Source organism: Bos indicus x Bos taurus, chromosome 6 (assembly GCF_003369695.1).
Source record: "Bos indicus x Bos taurus breed Angus x Brahman F1 hybrid chromosome 6, Bos_hybrid_MaternalHap_v2.0, whole genome shotgun sequence".
Lineage (NCBI taxonomy): Eukaryota > Metazoa > Chordata > Mammalia > Artiodactyla > Bovidae > Bos > Bos indicus x Bos taurus.
Window position 1 is genome coordinate 99,663,238 of NC_040081.1, and position 18,092 is coordinate 99,681,329.

Sequence of the window (18,092 nt, forward strand, 5' to 3'; positions counted from 1 at the left end):
CTACAAGAATGGCTCACTTTGACAACCTACATAATTGTGAGAAGTACATAATAAAGCATTGTTATTTTAAACTGCCAAGCTTTAGGGTGGTTTTGATAACTGAAATGATCCAGGATAGAGAACAATCAAGGAGTATGGCTCTTACTGCCATAGTCTAAGACTGAGATAAAACCAGACTGCTGCTCCATAGTTATATGATTTCTTTGTTTTATGTTTCCTCAAAAATGTATGTAATTTTGAATTCTGTTCAGTGATATGTTTATTTTGACCCAGAAATAAAATAAATGGATGTTCAAGAAAGATATGTTTTATTTACCCTGTGGCAACATAACCCCAGACATACCTCTTTATCTCAGTTTGAATAATACAGTATTTCTAACATATATCTATTGTAATGCAAAACATTGGAAAAGAAGGTATCCATCCCTTGTAGTTTAGCCTAAGTGTTGTTTCTCTCATCATTTATGTGTAAAGCTCTCCCTCAGTTTCTTCTTTGTATCCTAATTATTATCTAGTTATTGTCAGTGTTCATAAGAGACCTCAATGACAGCCTCCAGACCTATTTTGGTCAGTTCTCTACAAACCTAAGGCTTTTTTTTCTGGCTGAAAAAAAGGTGACCTGTTCATTTTTGTTGTTGCTACAAGAAATTAGTTGTTGCCTGGCAACCAGTTAGCTTGTAAGCTTCCTAAAGCAGGAGGGGTTGCTAGGTATTAAAGATTGCTTTACAGTTTTTTTTTTTTTTTCCTCAGGAAAGGTTAGACTTATCCAAACATATTCTAGGTTTGGAAGTTACCCTGGAAGCATCAGAGAAACAAAGAGAAAGCCAGGGGATGACCTGATCTTACAATAAGCAGGTTGCCCCAGTTCTGCTATCACATTATTAAAATGCACCCACATTGGTCGGTAAATAGCCACTGCTCTGATTCAGATGGGTGTTCCCATCCCCAGTCTACTCACTCCTTCTTCTGAAGTAAACTCTACCCTCTGCTTCCAAAGATTTAGGATCTGGAACCATAAGAGTCTCCTTCAGAACTCTTGCTTCAGCCATTCTTATTAAACATTTTTAATATCACCCTGGAAATGACCATATTATATAGTTCAGTATGGTTTTTATTTGAGTAATTGGGAAACAGATAAAGGAAAGTATGAAATAATAAAAAGAGCATGAGACTATCAGTAAAGGGGCTGGTTATATCGTGACTTTAGAACTAACCAACCAAAGGACTGCAATCTGCTCTATCATGTTCACTGTCATGCTCTGTCTGGATCATGAAGGAATTGATCTATATGATCCCTAAAGCCATGATCAGTACAAATATTTTTATGAGTCTTGGTAACAATCACTATATTTCAAGCTGAATTACATCCTAATTTAGAAAGCATGTAGTATTTAATGAAAATAAAGCTCAAATTGCAATGCCAGTGTGTGGCATAAAAGGCAAGAAAATAACCAGAAGGATTCTGCTAGTAGAGATTAATTATAACCCTTTGAGAGAAAATCAGAAAGCTTTCATAGCAGTAGAATAAAGAGAAAGAAATGAGTGTTTGTTATTGTATATTGGTTCTATTTTTAGGCATATGGCTCTGAAGTGATTTTATAATTGAATTTATTACAAAACTAATTGTAAAATGATAGGCTTTATTATAAGAGTTTAATCTAGTAATAGTAAATAACTTTTCCAGAAGAGTGAGATGATGCATTTAATACCTACTGCATCCTGACAAAATATTTGGAAATAGTGTGTCTTGCTTATTATGAATATTTCATTTAGAGAATATCTTTTGATTCATCTACATAAAATAATAGTGATAACTAAATGGAGTTTTATTTAAAAATGTTTGAGGCTGGATGTCAGCAAAATGGCAGGCTAGGAAACTCCAAGTCCTTGTTCCTCCTTGGAAACATCAGTAAACAACTAGAAATTGGAGAACTAACTTTATAGGAGTGCAAAAAACAAATGTCTACAGAAGCCAATGAATGACCCATTAAGAAAACCACTCAATGAAATGGTAGGAAATTTCATGGCATTTTTACTCAAACCTATCTCACCACATCCCATGGTATGGTTTTGTTGGTTTTGTTCTTGAGGAGGTGACAGCCGAGTTCCCAGTTCTCTGCTTTATTGATTCAGCCATGACAAAATATCATAGACTGTGTGGCTTAAATAACAGAAGTGTATTTTCTCACAAGTTTATTTGAGGTTAGGAGTGTGAGATCAGAGTGCCAGCATGGTCAGGTTCTGGTCAGGACTCCTTTCTTGGTTTGCAGACAGCTGCCTTCTCTCTGTGTCCTCAGATGGAAGACAGAGAGGGAGCAAGTTCTCTGGTGTCTCTTCTTAGAAGGGCATTAACCCTATTATGAGGGCCCCATCTCTAATTACCTCCCAAAGTTCCACATTCAAATGCTATCACTTTAGTGGTTCTGTTTTTGTCAACTAAATTTGGGAAGAATGCAAACATTCAGTCTATAACACTACCTTGAACTCGAGGGAGTAAAGCATAACTTATTTGCAGCATTCTAACTTGTCTGGGAACTGACTGAAGGATTGGTCTCTGTCTCTCCTAATTTGGAAAATAGCAGTGAGTACCGCTAGTGAAAAGACTCTGATTGGGATTGGGGGCAGGAGGAGAAGGGGACGACAGAGGATGAGATGGCTGGATGGTATCACTGACTCGATGGACGTGAGTCTGAGTGAACTCCGGGAATTGGTGATGGACAGGGAGGCCTGGCGTGCTGCGATTCATGGGGTCGCAAAGAGTTGGACCCAACTGAGCGACTGAACTGAACTGAACTGAATTGAACCACTAGTGAAAGATGCAAAGAGACTATAGATCTTCAGTCTCCAAGGACTAGGGATTACAGGTAGGGACATAAATAGACTGGCCCTGAAGAGAAGCTGGAATGAGACCCTCTTGGAAATTAGGACATTCAAAAGCATCTGGGAACACAGGGGACTTGAGATACCACATATAGGCTTAGGTAAGATGCAAACTTGGGAAAGCCCTGAGCTAATTCCAAGGTTTAGAGCAGGTCCTACCTGAAGGGTTACCCTGAAACAGAGCCAATTTGCAAAGGCTGAAAATGGTGCATGTTTTTTTCAAATACCCACTTTTCAACAACAACAGAATCACATGGCATAGAAAGGAACAGTAAAATCTGATCCATTAAAACAAAACAAAAGCAATTGACAGAAACCATCCCTGAGAAAGATGTATTAATATTTACTAGAACAAATAGCTAAAGTAAAATATGAATAAAGAAGTAAACAAAATCAGGAAAATGATATATGCACAAAATAGGAAAATCAACAGAGACAGAAGTTATCAAAAGGAACCAAACAGACATTGTGGAGTGAAAAATAGTATAATTGAATTTAATTATTCATTACAGAGGTACAAAACCAAATTTGAGTAGGCAGAAGAAATAATTAGCCAACTTGAAAACAGAACAATTGAAATTATTGAGTCTGAAGAACAGAAAGAAAAGGGATCAAAGAAAAGTAAACAGAGTCTAAGGGATTTCTGAGAGAAATCCCTCAGAATCAAGGAAAAGAGACAAAAGGATGGAGAAGCTATTTGAAAAGCAGTGGCTGAAAATTTCCCAAATTTGTGGAAACACACGAATCTACAAATCCAAAAATTTCAATGAACACAAAGTAGGACAACTTAAAGGGACCCACGCTGAGACACGTTATAATAAAATTGTCAAAGCCAAGGACAAAGGGAGTGTTGTAAACAGAAAGAAAAAATCAACTTATCACTTACAAAAAATTCTCAAAACTATCAACAATTCTTGGCAAAAGTTTTGAAGGACAGAAAAGAGTGGGGTATACTAACAGTGCTGAAAGAAAATAATTTCAACTGAGAATTCTGTGTCTGGCAAAAGTATCCTTCAAAAAATGAGGGGAAAATTAAGATAGTCCCAGGTAAACAAAAGCTGAGGGTAGTTTATTACCACTGCTGCTGCTGCTGCTGCTAGGTCCACCTTATCAAAAGTGCTGAAGATACCATTCAGTATCTCAAAGTCATGTAAAATATAAAGATTTCCAATAAGAGTTAACTGTACGCAAAAACAAACAAAAAAAAACAATGTTATAATTTTGGCTTATAACTTCACTTTTTATTTTCTACAGAATTTAAAATACAAATGCATTAAAGAAATTATTAATCTTGGTTAATGAGTACACAATGTATGAGAATGTAATTCCTGCATCAATAATCTAAAGTTGAGGTGGAGATATGTTATGAACAGAGCAGACCTGGCATCCATTCAGGTTAGATTGCTATAACTTTAAGATTTTGTTGGGGAAAAAAAAAGATTTTGTTGATATATGTAATCCTCAATGGAACAACTAAGAAAATATCTAAGGGATACACATGAAAGGAACTGAGAATCAGATTTTCACCTATGTGAAATACCTAAAATAGTCAAATCCATAGAAACAGACATAGAATAGTGGTTACCAGCATTGGAAAAGGGGTTTATATTATTATTTATTAAGTATGGGATTTCAGTTTGAGATTATGAAAAAGTCCTGGAGATAGATAGTGGTGATGGTTGTATACCAAACTGAATGTACTTAACACCACTGAATTTCACAATTAAATATGGCTAAAATGCTAAATTTTGTTATATGTGTTTTACCAAAATTAAAAAACTAGACAAAAGTCATAAAATGAGTGATCTACAAATTAGAGCCATTATTTTGGGAACATTTATTATGAATGACAGTGGCTTCATACTTTTCATAATACATTTCCATGCATACAACTCTATAAATTTAATAATCTCATCTGGTAAATGTTTTATCATGAGGAAAAAGATCAGTAAATCAAGCCTCAAAAACTTAGCAACTTTCACCTTCAAGGGAACATTTCATGCAAAGATGGGCACAATTAAGGACAGAAATGGTATGGACATAACAAAAGCACAAGATATTAAGAAGAGGTGGCAAAAATATACAGAAGAACTATATGAAAGAGATCCTACTGACCCAGATAACCATGATGGTGTGATCACTCACCTAGAGCCAGACATCCTGGAGTGCTGTGAAGTAAGGTGGGCCTTAGGAAGCATCACTATGAACAAAGCTAGAGGAGGTGATGGAATTTCAGTTGAACTATCAAATCCTGAAAGATGATGCTGTGAAAGTGCTGCACTCAACATGGCAGCAAATTTTGAAAACTCAGCAGTGATCACAGAACTGGAAAAGGTCAGTTTTCATTCCAATACCAAAGAAGGGCAATGCCAAAGAATGTTCAGACTTCCACACAATTGCACTCATCTCACATGCTAGCAAAATAATGCTCAAAATTCTGCAAGCTAGGCTTCAACAGTAAATGAACTGAGAACTTCAAGATATTAAAATTGGATTTAGAAAAGGCAGAGGAACCAAAGATCAGATTGCCAATATCCATTGGATCATAGAAAAAGCAAGAGAATTCCAGAAAAACATCTGCTTCTGCTTCATTGACTATGCTAAAGCTTTTGACTGGATTACAACAAACTGTGGGAAGTTCTTCAAGAGATGGGAATACCAGACCACTTCATCTGCCTCCTGAGGAATCTGTATGCAGGTCAAGAAGCAACAGTTATAACAAGATACGGAACAATGGACTGATTCCAAATTAGGAAAGGAGTATGTCTGTCAAGGCTGTATATTGTCACCCTGCTTATTTAACTTATATGCAGATTACATCATGTGAAATACTTGGCTGTAAGAAGCACAAGCTGGAATCAAGATTGCTGGGAGAAATATCAATAACCTCAGATATGCGTATGATACTACCCTAATGGCAGAAAGCAAAGAGGAACTAAGGAGCCTCTTGATGAAATTGAAAGTGGAGAGTGAAAAAGTTGGCTTAACATTCAGCATTCAGAAAACAAAGATCATGGCATCTGGTCCCATAACTTCTTTACAAATAGATGGGGAAACAATGGAAACAGTGAGAGATTTTATTTTACTGGGCTCCAAAATCACTGCAGATGGTGACTGCAGCCATGAAATTAAAAGACGCTTGCTCCTTGGAAGAGAGCTATGACAAACCTAGACAGCATATTAAAAAGCAGAGACATTACTTTGCCAACCAATGTCCATCTAGTCAAAGCTATGGTGTTTCCAGTAGTCATGTATGGATGTGAGAGTTGGACCATAAAGAAAGCTGAGTGCCAAAGAATTGATGCTTTTGAACTGAAGTGTTGGGACTCTTGAGAATTCCTTGGACAGCAAGGAGATTCAGCCAGTCAATCCTAAAGGAAATCAACCCTGAATATTTATTGGAAGGACTGATGCTGAAGCTGAAGCTCTGATACTTTGCCCACCTGATTTAAAGAACTGACTCATGGAAAAGACCATGATGCTGGAAAAATTGAAAGAAGGAGGAGAAGGGGACGACAGAGGATGAGATGGTTGGATTGTATCACGACTCGATGGACATGAGTTTGAGCATGCTTCAGGAGTTGGTGATGGACAGGGAAGCCTGGAATGCTACAGTCCATGGGTTCGCTGTGAGGTGGACATGACTGAGTGACTGAACTGAACTGAGCCAAAGTGAACTTTTCATTGGTCTGATTAAAAACCCACTCCTCCTTTAACTTCACTGAATAAAGAAAGAAATTAAAGGGGAGTGTGTTTAGGAAATTCATGATAAACTATGAATTTAATATGTGGTTGGAATATATTTAGAAACAAATCACAGCATGTGACTAATAATTCTAAATATTTGCATATGAAATAATTACTATTGTGAAATATTCTATTTATTTCCAGAAATAAAAAGAATTTAATATAATTGGCTTTACTCAAGACCACTCTAATCCATAACCTAATTTTTGCTTAAATGGGAATTAGCCTCTTGACTGATGTGGTGGGGCTCCTTACCCAAGTAAGTGCTCTTTTTCCTGTGTGCACTAGATTGTACTTCCTAGCTTCTTTTGTGATTGGAAGTAATCATATGAAGAGTTATAGGCAATAGATTGTAAGAAGTAATAAATATTATGGTCTGGCCTCTAAAATCCTCCTATCGGTATATTCCATCTATTGTTTTCTTGTAGCTGTCAAAATAGAGATGATGTCCAAAGTGACCTTGGAAACCACCAAGGTGGCAGAACCTCTGTTACCATGCATCTGTGAATGACGGTAGAATAGCATTTTCCTACCCACTCACTCACCCATCCAATACTGTCTCTGGATCATGAAATACACTTCCATTGTGCTTGAACATTGTAAATTTGTGGTCTTATTTGCATAGAACTTAGTCTATTCCAACTAACAAAGTTAAAATAATAATACTGATAAGAATTACTAGTATTCTACACATTATTGTTAATACCCATTATTGTTAATTATTGTTACCAATAATTATTAATTAATAACAAATGATTCATCCTATGTTATTAAAGCAAAATAATGAATATTGATAGAGAAAATAAGGTTGTAGGCTCTTTTGAAGGATATATCAGTTAGAATGAAAATGATAAAAGACTAAAGTATAAAATCCATGAGGTTTAATTTTTATTTATAACTAATTTAACCACTGGGATGTTGTTTTAGTCAGTTTGGTGGAATTATTCTAGACTGGGTGGCTTAAACATCAAACATATTTCTCACAGATCTGGAGACTGAGAAATCAAAGATCAAGTCACCAGCAGATCTGGTGAGGACACTTTTCTGGTTTTAGATGGCCTTCTCACTGCATCCTCACGTGGAGAGCAGAAAGAGGAAGCAAGCTCTCCTGAGTTTATTCTTAAAAAAGGCACTAATCCCATCATAAGGGCTCTGCCCTCATGACCTAATTACCCCCTATAGGTCTCATCTTCAAATACCATTGAGGATTACAGTTTCAACATATAAATTTTGGGAAGATGTAAACATTCAATCCATAGCAGATGTCAATTCACAGATGGGAAGCTCTTTTTATTTAGTTATGTTGCTTTAGTTCTTAGCAGAATGCCTTGTATGTGGTAGGCTTTAATAAATATTTGAATGAATAAATGAACAAACAAATGAACTCTTCATAGGACAGAATTCTTAGCCTTTTGATACCTTAGGTCCTATTATATAAAAAGTTTCTAATCACTTTGAACTATGGTGATTACAGTGAGACAATATTATTTAAGCATGTTCTACAAAGCATTTTGTTTAGACCTAAAAACCTTCTAAAGAAACCAATTTTAAAATAGTCTAGAACTTGTATGTAATTGTGTTCATACTTCTAAATTATCAGTTCAGTTCAGTCGCTCAGTTGTGTCTGACTCTTTGTGACCCCATGAATTGCAGCACGCCAGGCTTCCCTGTCCATCACCAACTCCTGGAGTTCACTCAAACTCATGTCCATCGAGTCGGTGATGCCATCCAGCCATCTCATCCCCTGTCGTCCCCTTCTCCTCCTGCCCCCAATCGCTCCCAGCATCAGGGTCTTTTCCAATGAGTCAACTCTTCGCATGAGGTGGCCAAAGTACTAGAGTCTAAGCTTTAGCATCATTCCCTCCAAAGAAATCCCAGGTCTGATCTCCTTCAGAATGGACTGGTTGGATCTCCTTGCAGTCCAAGGGACTCTCAAGAATCATCTCCAACACCAAAATTCAAAAGCATCAATTCTTTGGCACTCAGCTTTCTTCACAGTCCAACTCTCACATTCATGCACGACCACTGGAAAAACCATAGCCTTGACTAGATGGACCTTTGTTGGCAAAGTAATGTCTCTGCTTTTGAATATGCTATCTAGGTTGGTCATAACTTTCCTTCCAAGGAGTAAGCGTCTTTTAATTTCATGGCTGCCATCACCATCTCCAGTGATTTTGGAGCCCCCCAAAATAAAGTCTGGCACTGTTTCCACTGTTTCCCCATCTATTTCCCATGAAGTGATGGGACCAGATTCCATGATCTTTGTTTTCTGAAAGTTGAGCTTTAAGCCAACTTTTTCACTCTCCTCTTTCACTTTCATCAAGAGGATTTTGAGTTCCTCTTCACTTTCTGCCATAAGGGTGGTGTCATCTGCATATCTGAGGTTACTGATATTTCTCCCGGCAATCTTGATTTGAGCTTGTGCTTCTTCCAGTCCAGCGTTTCTCATGATGTACTCTGCATAGAAGTTAAATAAGCAGGGTGACAATATACAGCCATGATGTACTCCTTTTCCTATTTGCAACCAGTCTGTTGTTCCATGTCCAGTTCTAACTGTTGCTTCCTGACCTGAATATAGGTTTCTCAAGAGGCAGGTCAGGTGGTCTGATATTCCCATCTCTTTCAGAATTTTCCACAGTTTATTGTGATCCACACAGTCAAAGGCTTTGGCATAGTCAATAAAGCAGAAATAGATGTTTTTCTGAAACTCTCTTGCTTTTTCCATGATCCAGCGGATATTGGCAATTTGATCTCTGGTTCCTCTGCCTTTTCTAAAGCCAGCTTGAACATCTGGAAGTTCACAGTTCACGTATTGCTGAAGCCTGGCTTGGAGAATTTTGAGCATTACTTTAGTAGCGTGTGAGATGACTGCAATTGTGCTGTAGTTTGAGCATTCTTTGGCATTGCCTTTCTTTGGGATTGGAATGAAAACTGTCCTTTTCCAGTCCTGTGGCCACTGCTGTGTTTTCCAGATTCACTGGCATATTGAGTGCAGCACTTTCACAACATCATATTTCAGGATTTGAAATAGCTCAACTGGAATTCTATCACCTCCACTAGCTTTGTTCGTAGTGATGCTTTCTAAGGCCCACTTAACTTTACATTCCAGAATGTTTGGCTCTAGGTGAGTGATCACACCATCTTGATTATCTTGGTCATGAAGATCTTTTTTGTACAGTTCTTCTGTGTATTCTCGCCATCTCTTCTTAATATCTTCTGCGTCTGTTAGGTCCATACCATTTCTGTCCTTTATTGAGCCCATCTTTGCATGAAATGTTCCCTTGGTATCTCTAATTTTCTTGAAGAGATCTCTAGTCTTTCTCATTCTGTTGTTTTCCTCTATTTCTTTGCATTATAACTTCTAAATTATAGTGCTCTCTATTTGTCATTGTAGATCTTTGTAAATCATTATTTGATAAAATAGAATACTCTTTCCTTACAACATCTTTGTTATAAGCTAGAATACTTCTTCTGGAGAGGTTACTGTTAATTATATTTTCCTTACAATGACATTTGATATATTTGCCTCCTTAATATTTTATAATTAGGTAGTTTAAAGCTATGTAAATCCATGTACTTTGCATGAAAATTATAAATCAAGATTGGTGAACCATGAAATGTCTAGTTTTGCACAATGTTTATGAATAATAAAGGGAAAGTGACTCACTTGTGTAGATTCAGCTTGCAAAACATCTGCCAAAATGTCACACAAGGTGTACTTCTGAATAGATATTAGGTTTCCTAGTTCCACTGAATTCTCTTATTGAAAGCTTTCATAGGATGTGAACAGATGCCTAATTTGCTAATCTATTACAAAAAAAAAAAACTAGGATTATGAGGTGTTGAGTTTGCCTCTATTATATTGTTTTTGAAAAGATAAATGAGAAATAGTAGAAGCAAAAACTTACTATTTTGTGAAATTTTGAAGAGTTACATACTTATTCTTTTAAATTAAGCAATGCCAATTGATGTATTTTTGGAATCTTTTTGGAGAATATTCTTGTGCTTCCTACCGTTTGTCCAGTTCTCTTGTGGTTTATATTTCAATAGGCTCTTCATTTCTGAGTAGTACTCTGGCGGCTGCTTGGATCTTGTTAATGAATTCATTTGGATGCATATTCTTTCTTTAGTTAACACACTCAGAGCTTTCTCTTTGTGAAGTAAATCTTCTAATTTTGTTTGCCTATCTTGGTTGTTAGTTGTTGCTGATACAGCTTCCTGAAATATGCCGCCTGACAATTTTGGATTAATAAAGATTGTATTGCATGTGGTGACATTTTCAGTCATCTTACAAGCAGCTCATATTTAACAGTTTTAAGCTGGTAAGGGAATAGTCTGTCAGAGTCCGAAGAAATTGTGCTTCATTTTAAGGTTTTCTTACTAATATCAACAAGAAAGATTTTCAAATAGTTCTTTGGTCTATCATCCTGAAGCCAGCACTTTATTTTTGTAGAGTCTTAGAGGTGTCTACATAGATGGCTTTTTCTTTGTGTCTGGACTTAGCTAACTTCTACTCATCCTTTAAGAATCTGTTTGCAAGGGAGGAGACCTGGGTTCAAGCCCTGGGTTGGGAAGATACTCTGGAGAAGGAAATGTCAACCCACTCCAGTATACTTACCTGGAGAATTTCATGGACAGAGGAACCTGGCAGGTACAGTCTATGGGGTTGCAAAGAGTTGGACACGACTGAGTAACTAGCTCTCACATACTCACCCTTTAGGATGCAATTCAGGTACTATCCTGTCCGTAAAGACTTCTCCAAGCCTATGCTGAGGGCCAGAAGCCCCTCTACACCACTCTCTAGTGTTTGTCTAATCACAGCATGTTACCCACTACCACAATTACCTGTTTATATGTCTAATAGCTCTGGTCACGGAGAAGGCAATGGCACCCCACTCCAGTACTGTTGCCTGGAAAATCCCAGGGATGGAGGAGCCTGGTAGGCTGCAGTCCATGGGGTCGCTAAGAGTCAGACACGACTGAGTGACTTCACTTTCACTTTCCACTTTCATGCATTGGAGAAGGAAATGGCAACCCACTCCAGTGTTCTTGCCTGGAGAATCCCATGGGCGGAGAAGCCTGGTAGGCTGCAGTCCATGGGGTCGCACAGAGTCGGACACGACTGAAGTGACTTAGCAGCAGCAGCAGCAGCAGCTCTGGTCACTAGAAACTAGATTCTTGAGTGACAGTGGTATGTCTTTCTAACCTAGGGATTCCAGAGCTTGATACCTGACAAGCATTTAATAAAAGCTTACTGAATAAAGAACAGTGTGATTACAATTGTTTAGAGCTCTTTAGTATCTATGCCTCTTTTGTGCATAATATTTATAAATTATGTTTCTGATTATTGAGTGTTTTAGTAGAGTTGATTGTAAAAACTTTTTGAAAGAGTTTTTCAGGTTGCTGGTTAATTAATCACTTTGGGCCTTTTTTCACCAACATACTAAAATCTTTGGGTGAGAAGGTTCCGCTTCTCAGGCTAACTCTGTAAAATTATTCCTGTTGTGTCTCAGTTTACTCAAATGACTGAATGGTCTCCTGGGTTTTAGAAGTTTTATAGTATGGAAGTGATAACTTATAACCTGAAAGGTGTTTTAAACATACAAAATCACATTGTGTAGCTTTTATGGAACTAGTACTCCTCAGGAAATGGTATATATGTTATAAGGTTGATGTCCTGAAATTGTTTCCAATAATACAATGTATAAGACTCGAGTTACTGAATGAAAGCATTATTTTAATATATGTTTGTGATAGTAATGACCCATTAAACTTTACTCATTGGATAAGATTAAACCATTAGCTGAAAGGGAAGTTTTAATTCTTTCATTTAAAAAAATACTGGCTGAGCTGGTCTGCTTATAATACTGAACAATGAGATAAGAACATTAGTTGAATATTTATCATACCAAGCATCTCGGTACATACTGAGGTGGTGTGCAGTAGTAAAGAATCCACCTGCCAATACAAGAGATGAAAGAGTGAGACACAACCGAGCACAGACACACACACACATACACACACCAATCATCTTACATGTTCTGCTAAGTCGATTCAGTCATGTCCGACTCTGAGCGACCCCATGGACTGCAGCCTACCAGGTTCCTCCGTCCATGGGATTTTCCAGGCAAGAGTACTGGAGTGGGGTGCCACTGCCTTCTCCTGTACATGTTCTTGTTGTTGTTTAATTGCTAAGTCGTGTCTGTCTCTTTTGCAACTCAATGGACTAGCCCACGAGGGTCCTATGTCCGTGGGATTTTCCAGGCAAAAATACTGGAATGGGTTGTCATTTTCCTTCTCCAGGGGATCTTCCTGACCCAAGAATAGAACCCGAGTCACATATGTCTCCTGCATTGGCAGGTGGATTCTTTACCACTGGGCCACCTGGGAAGTGTGCACCTATGCATATCATCTAATTTAAACCTTATGATAGAACTATGCTGCATGAATTATTGCCTCCATTTTATAGTTGAGAAAACTGAGCATGATAGAGATAAATTTCATGTTGAGATTTGCAGAGTTAGTCAGTAATAAAGTGTGATTTTGAAACCAGATATGCTTGAGAATAATTGGCAATAGATTTGGTACAATAGTTGCTCTTGGAACTTTAGACACTGACCAATTTAATTTGTGTACTAAAATTCCTTTTGATAGTCTTATAAAGCAAAATAATATATCATTGTTAAAAGAGTTCACAGGTGCCATAAGGGAGATTATAATCTTATTATGTATAACAAGAGTTTGTGCAGGTTTGTAAAGAATAATTTAACATATTTCTTTTGTGTTTTTAAAGTTTCTTTTCTCTCTCTCTTTTTTTTTTTTTTTTTTAAAGAAAATGACTTACTTAAGCACAGATACTGCTTCTCTTTTGGTGCTTGCACATGGATAACTGACATCTCTAATTAGGTTTTCTTGAATATAAGCAGGTTTCTTTTTGCCAGAAGAGTTTATCATAGATAAAATACAAAGAACATTTATACCATTCTTCACTGGATACATGTGAAAAATTGAAAGTAAGAAGTATCTGATCTGATAATGAGTGACTGCTAACATTTTCAAAGCTTTCTAATAGGATAAAAAGTTACTAAATGATAGGGAAAGATACCTTTTAATGAAACACCTGGAGTATGGATAACAGTGCACATTTTGTTTCTTTATGGAAAGCAGTTAACAGTATGCTGTATATAATGAATATTTCCAAAGATGCTAAGTGAATGTAAATTAGCTACAACTACATAAATGGGTAAAGATAGCCCTCAAGTTATAGATGAAAAACAATCTGCTGGATTAACCCATGTTTCCACAGCTATTAAAGCCAGGAGGAGGGAGTCACTGTAAGCATTAACAATTTATTTCTCATCCCTGTTTGCAAATCACAAGGTTACCAGTCACCATCCCCCAATTATCTCTACAAGTGGTGCACCAATTTAATATATCAAATAGGATTTATAGAGCAGTAGTAAATAAAAAAACAAAAATAAAAATCTAAATAAGGACTCTCTTCATCGGAAGAGGGGAGCCCTAGTACTAAACCCTTTCTTCAGGCCTGATCCAGCAACAGTAATCCCAGGGGCAGAGTTGTACTTCACTTAACATTTTTAATTATTTGTTTTTCTTTTGAAAATGTAAATTGTTCACATGACAGTTTCCAAGCACATAAAAAGCAGTGCCAAAAAGTAAACCTTTCTTCCATTCTCTTGTTTCTATTACGCAGAGGCAACACCATTACAGATTTGAGTCGCTTCTCAGATTATACATTAATTTTAAATAAGGGAGTGTTTCTGAATGCTCTGTAATGTGTATTTCCCCATGGAGCATATTAAATGCACTATCTCACACCTTTAGAGTATACGTGGAATAAAAAATTAAATTTGCCCAGCTCTTCTGTCATCATATGCTTAATATGATATGTAAATTGCTGGCATCTCTGCCCTTTGTGGCCTCAGCTGCCTGAGAACTCCCGGACCAGCAGCGGAATGAATGACAGGTCAGATGCAGCAGTGTGTGTTTAATTAACTTTCAGTGAGCTAGCATGAGAAAAAGAAGAAATCTTTGTTCTTAATAAAGCCTCAGTTTGCTTATCCCGACATTATAGTACCTTTCTGGCAGCTAGGTGATTTAGAAAGAAAATTCTGTCATGTATGTGGAAAGATTGAAGGCTCTATCTCATGAACTGATTACAGAATTTTCATAAGACTGGGGAAACAGACTCTTCAAGGGCACAAAATTACCTTGTGTGTACCAGGATCCAGGGGAAAGGAGTAGTGACCCCACAAGAGACTGAGCCAGACTTTCTTGTGTGTGCTTGGGAGTCTCTGGTGGAGGTGTGGGTTGAGAGTGGCCTGCTGCAGGGTCGGGGCACTGCCGACAGCAGTCCTGGGAGGCGCAGCATGCTGGCATACATACTTTTGGGGGAGGTCACCATTATGCCATTACTCCTACCATAGTTTGGCCTGAGGCCAAACTAGAGGGAGGGAGCACAGCTCCACCCATCAGCAGAAAATTGGATGAAAGATTTACTGAATATGGCCCTGCCCACCAGAGCAAGACCCAGTTTTCCCCCCAGCCAGTCCCTTCCATCAGGAAGCTTCCACAAGCCTCTTATCCTCATCCATCAGAAGGCAGACAGAACGAAAGCCAAAATCACAGAAAAATAACTAAAATGATCACATGGATCCCAACTTTGTGTAACTCAGTGAGATTATGAGCCATGCCATGTAGGGCCATCCAAGATGGACAGGTCGTGGTGGAGAGTTCTGACAAAACGTGCTCCACTGGAGAAGATAATGGCAAACCACTTCAGCATTCTTACCTTGAGAACCCCACAAACAAGGCAAAAAGATATGACACTAAAAGATGAACTCCCAGGTTGGTATGATCCATTATGCTACTGGAGAAGAGCATAGAAATAGCTCCAGAAGGAATTAAGAGGCTGAGCCAAATCAGAAACAGTGCCCAGCTGTGGATGTGTCTGGTGGTAAAAAGTGAAATCTGATGCTGTAAAGAACAATATTGCATAGGAACCTGGAATGTTAGGTCCACGAATCAAGGTAAATTGGAAATGGTCAACAGGAGATGGCAAGAGTGAACATCCACATTTTAGGAATCAGTGAGCTAAAATGGACCTGAATGGGTGTATTTAATTCAGATGACCATTATATCTACTACTGTGGGCAAGAATCTCTCAAAAATGGAGTAGTCCTCATAGTCAACAAATGAGTCCAAAATGCAGTATTCAGGACAAGCTCAAAAACGACAGAATGATCTCTGTTCATTTCCCAGGTAAACCATTCACTATCACAGTAATCGTAATCTATGTCCCAACCACTGATGTTGAAGAAGGTGAAGTTGAACGGTTCTATGAAGACCTACAAGACATTCTAGACATAAACCAAAAAAGATGTCTTTTTCATTACAGGGGACTGGAATGCAAAAGTAGAAATTCAGGAGACACCTGGAGTAATAGGCAAGTTTTGCCTTAGTGTACAAAATGAAGTAGGGCAAAGGCTAACAAGAGTTTTGCCATGACAGTGCACTGGTCATAACAAACGTCTTGTTCCGACAACACAAGAGATGACTCTACACATGGACATTACCAGATGGTCAATACCTAAATCAAATTGATTATATTCTTTGCAGCCAAAGATGGAGAAGCTCTATACAGTCAGCAAAAACAAGACTGGGAGCTGACTGTGGCTCAGATCATGAACTCCTTATTGCCAAATTCAGACTTAAATTGAAGAAAGTAGGGAAAACCATTCAGGTATGACCTAAATCAAATCCCTTACGATTATACAGTGGAAATGACAAATAGATTCAAGGGATTAGATCTGCTAGAGAGTGCCTGAAGAACTATGGATAAGACGTTCGTGACATTGTACAGGAGGCAGTGATCAAGACCACCCACAAAAAGAAGAAATGCAGAAAGGCAAAATGGTTGTCTGAGGAGATCGTACAAATAGTTGAGAAAAGAAAAGAAGTGAAAGGCAAAGGAGAAAAGGAAAGGCAAAGGGGAAAAGGAACTTTGCACCCATTTGAGTGCAGAGTTCCAAATAATAGCAAGGAGAGATAAGAAAGCCTTTCTCAGTGATCAGTGCAAGGAAATAGAGGAAAACAATAGAATGGGAAAGAATAGAGATCTCTTCAAGAAAATTAGGGATACCAAGGGAACATTACTTGCAAAGATGGGCACAGTAAAGGACAGAAACAGTATGAACCTAATAGAAACAGAAGATATTAATAAGAGGTGGCAAGAATATTCAGAAGAGATATACAAACAGATCTTAATGACTTGGATAACCACAATGGTGTTATCACTCACCTAGAGCCAAACATCCTAGAGTGTGAAGTCAGGTGGATCTTAGGAAGCATCACTACAAATAAAGCTAGTGGAGGTGATGGAATTCCAAACCACCTATTTTAAATCTTAAGGTGATGCTGTTAAAGTGCTGCACTCAATATGCCAGCACATTTGGAAAACTCAGCATGGCTACAGGACAAGAAAAAGTCAGTTTTAATTCCAGTCCCAAAGAAGGGCAATGCCAAAGAATGTTCAAACTACTGCACAGTTATATTCATTTCACATGCTAGCAAGGTCATGCTCAAAATACTATTGAAGCTAGGCTTCAATAGTACATGAACCAAAAATTTCCAGATGTACAAGCTGGATTTAGAAAAGGCAGAGGTACCAGAGATCAAATTACCAACATCTGTTGGATCACAGAAAAAGCAAAGGGAATTTCACAAAAACATCTACTTCTGCTTCATTTACTATGCTAAAGCATTTGACTGTGTGGATTACAACAAACTGTCGAAAATTCTCAGAGAGATGGGAATACCAGACCACCTTACCTGCTTCCTGAGAAATCGGTATGCTGGTCAAGAAGCAACAGTTAGAATGGGACATGAAACAACAAACTGGTTCCAAATTGGAAAGGAGTCTGTCAAGGCTGTATATTGTCACCCTGCTTATTTAACTTATATGCAGAGTACATCATGTGAAATGCTGGGCTGGATGAAGTTTAAGCTGAAATCAAGATTGCCAGGAGAAATATCAATAACCTCAGATATGCAGATGGCACCATCCTAATGGCAAAAAGAGAAGAGGAAGTAAAGAGCCTCTTGATGAAGATGAAGGAGGAGAGTGAAAAAGCTGTCTTAAAACTCAACATTCAAAATACTAAGATCATGGCATCCATAACGAAGATTATGGCATCCAGTCCCATTTCTTCATTGCAAATGCAGAGAAAATGAAAACAGTGACAAGCTTTATTTCTGGGCTCCAAAATCACTGTGGGAAGTGACTGTAGCCATGAAATTAAAAGACGCTTGCTTCTTGGAAGAAAACCTATGGCAAACCTCAGTTCAGTTCAGTTCTTTTCAGTTGCTCAGTCGTGTCTGACTCTTTGTGACCCCATGAACTGCAGCACACCAGGCTTCCCTGTCCATCACCAACTCCCGGAGCT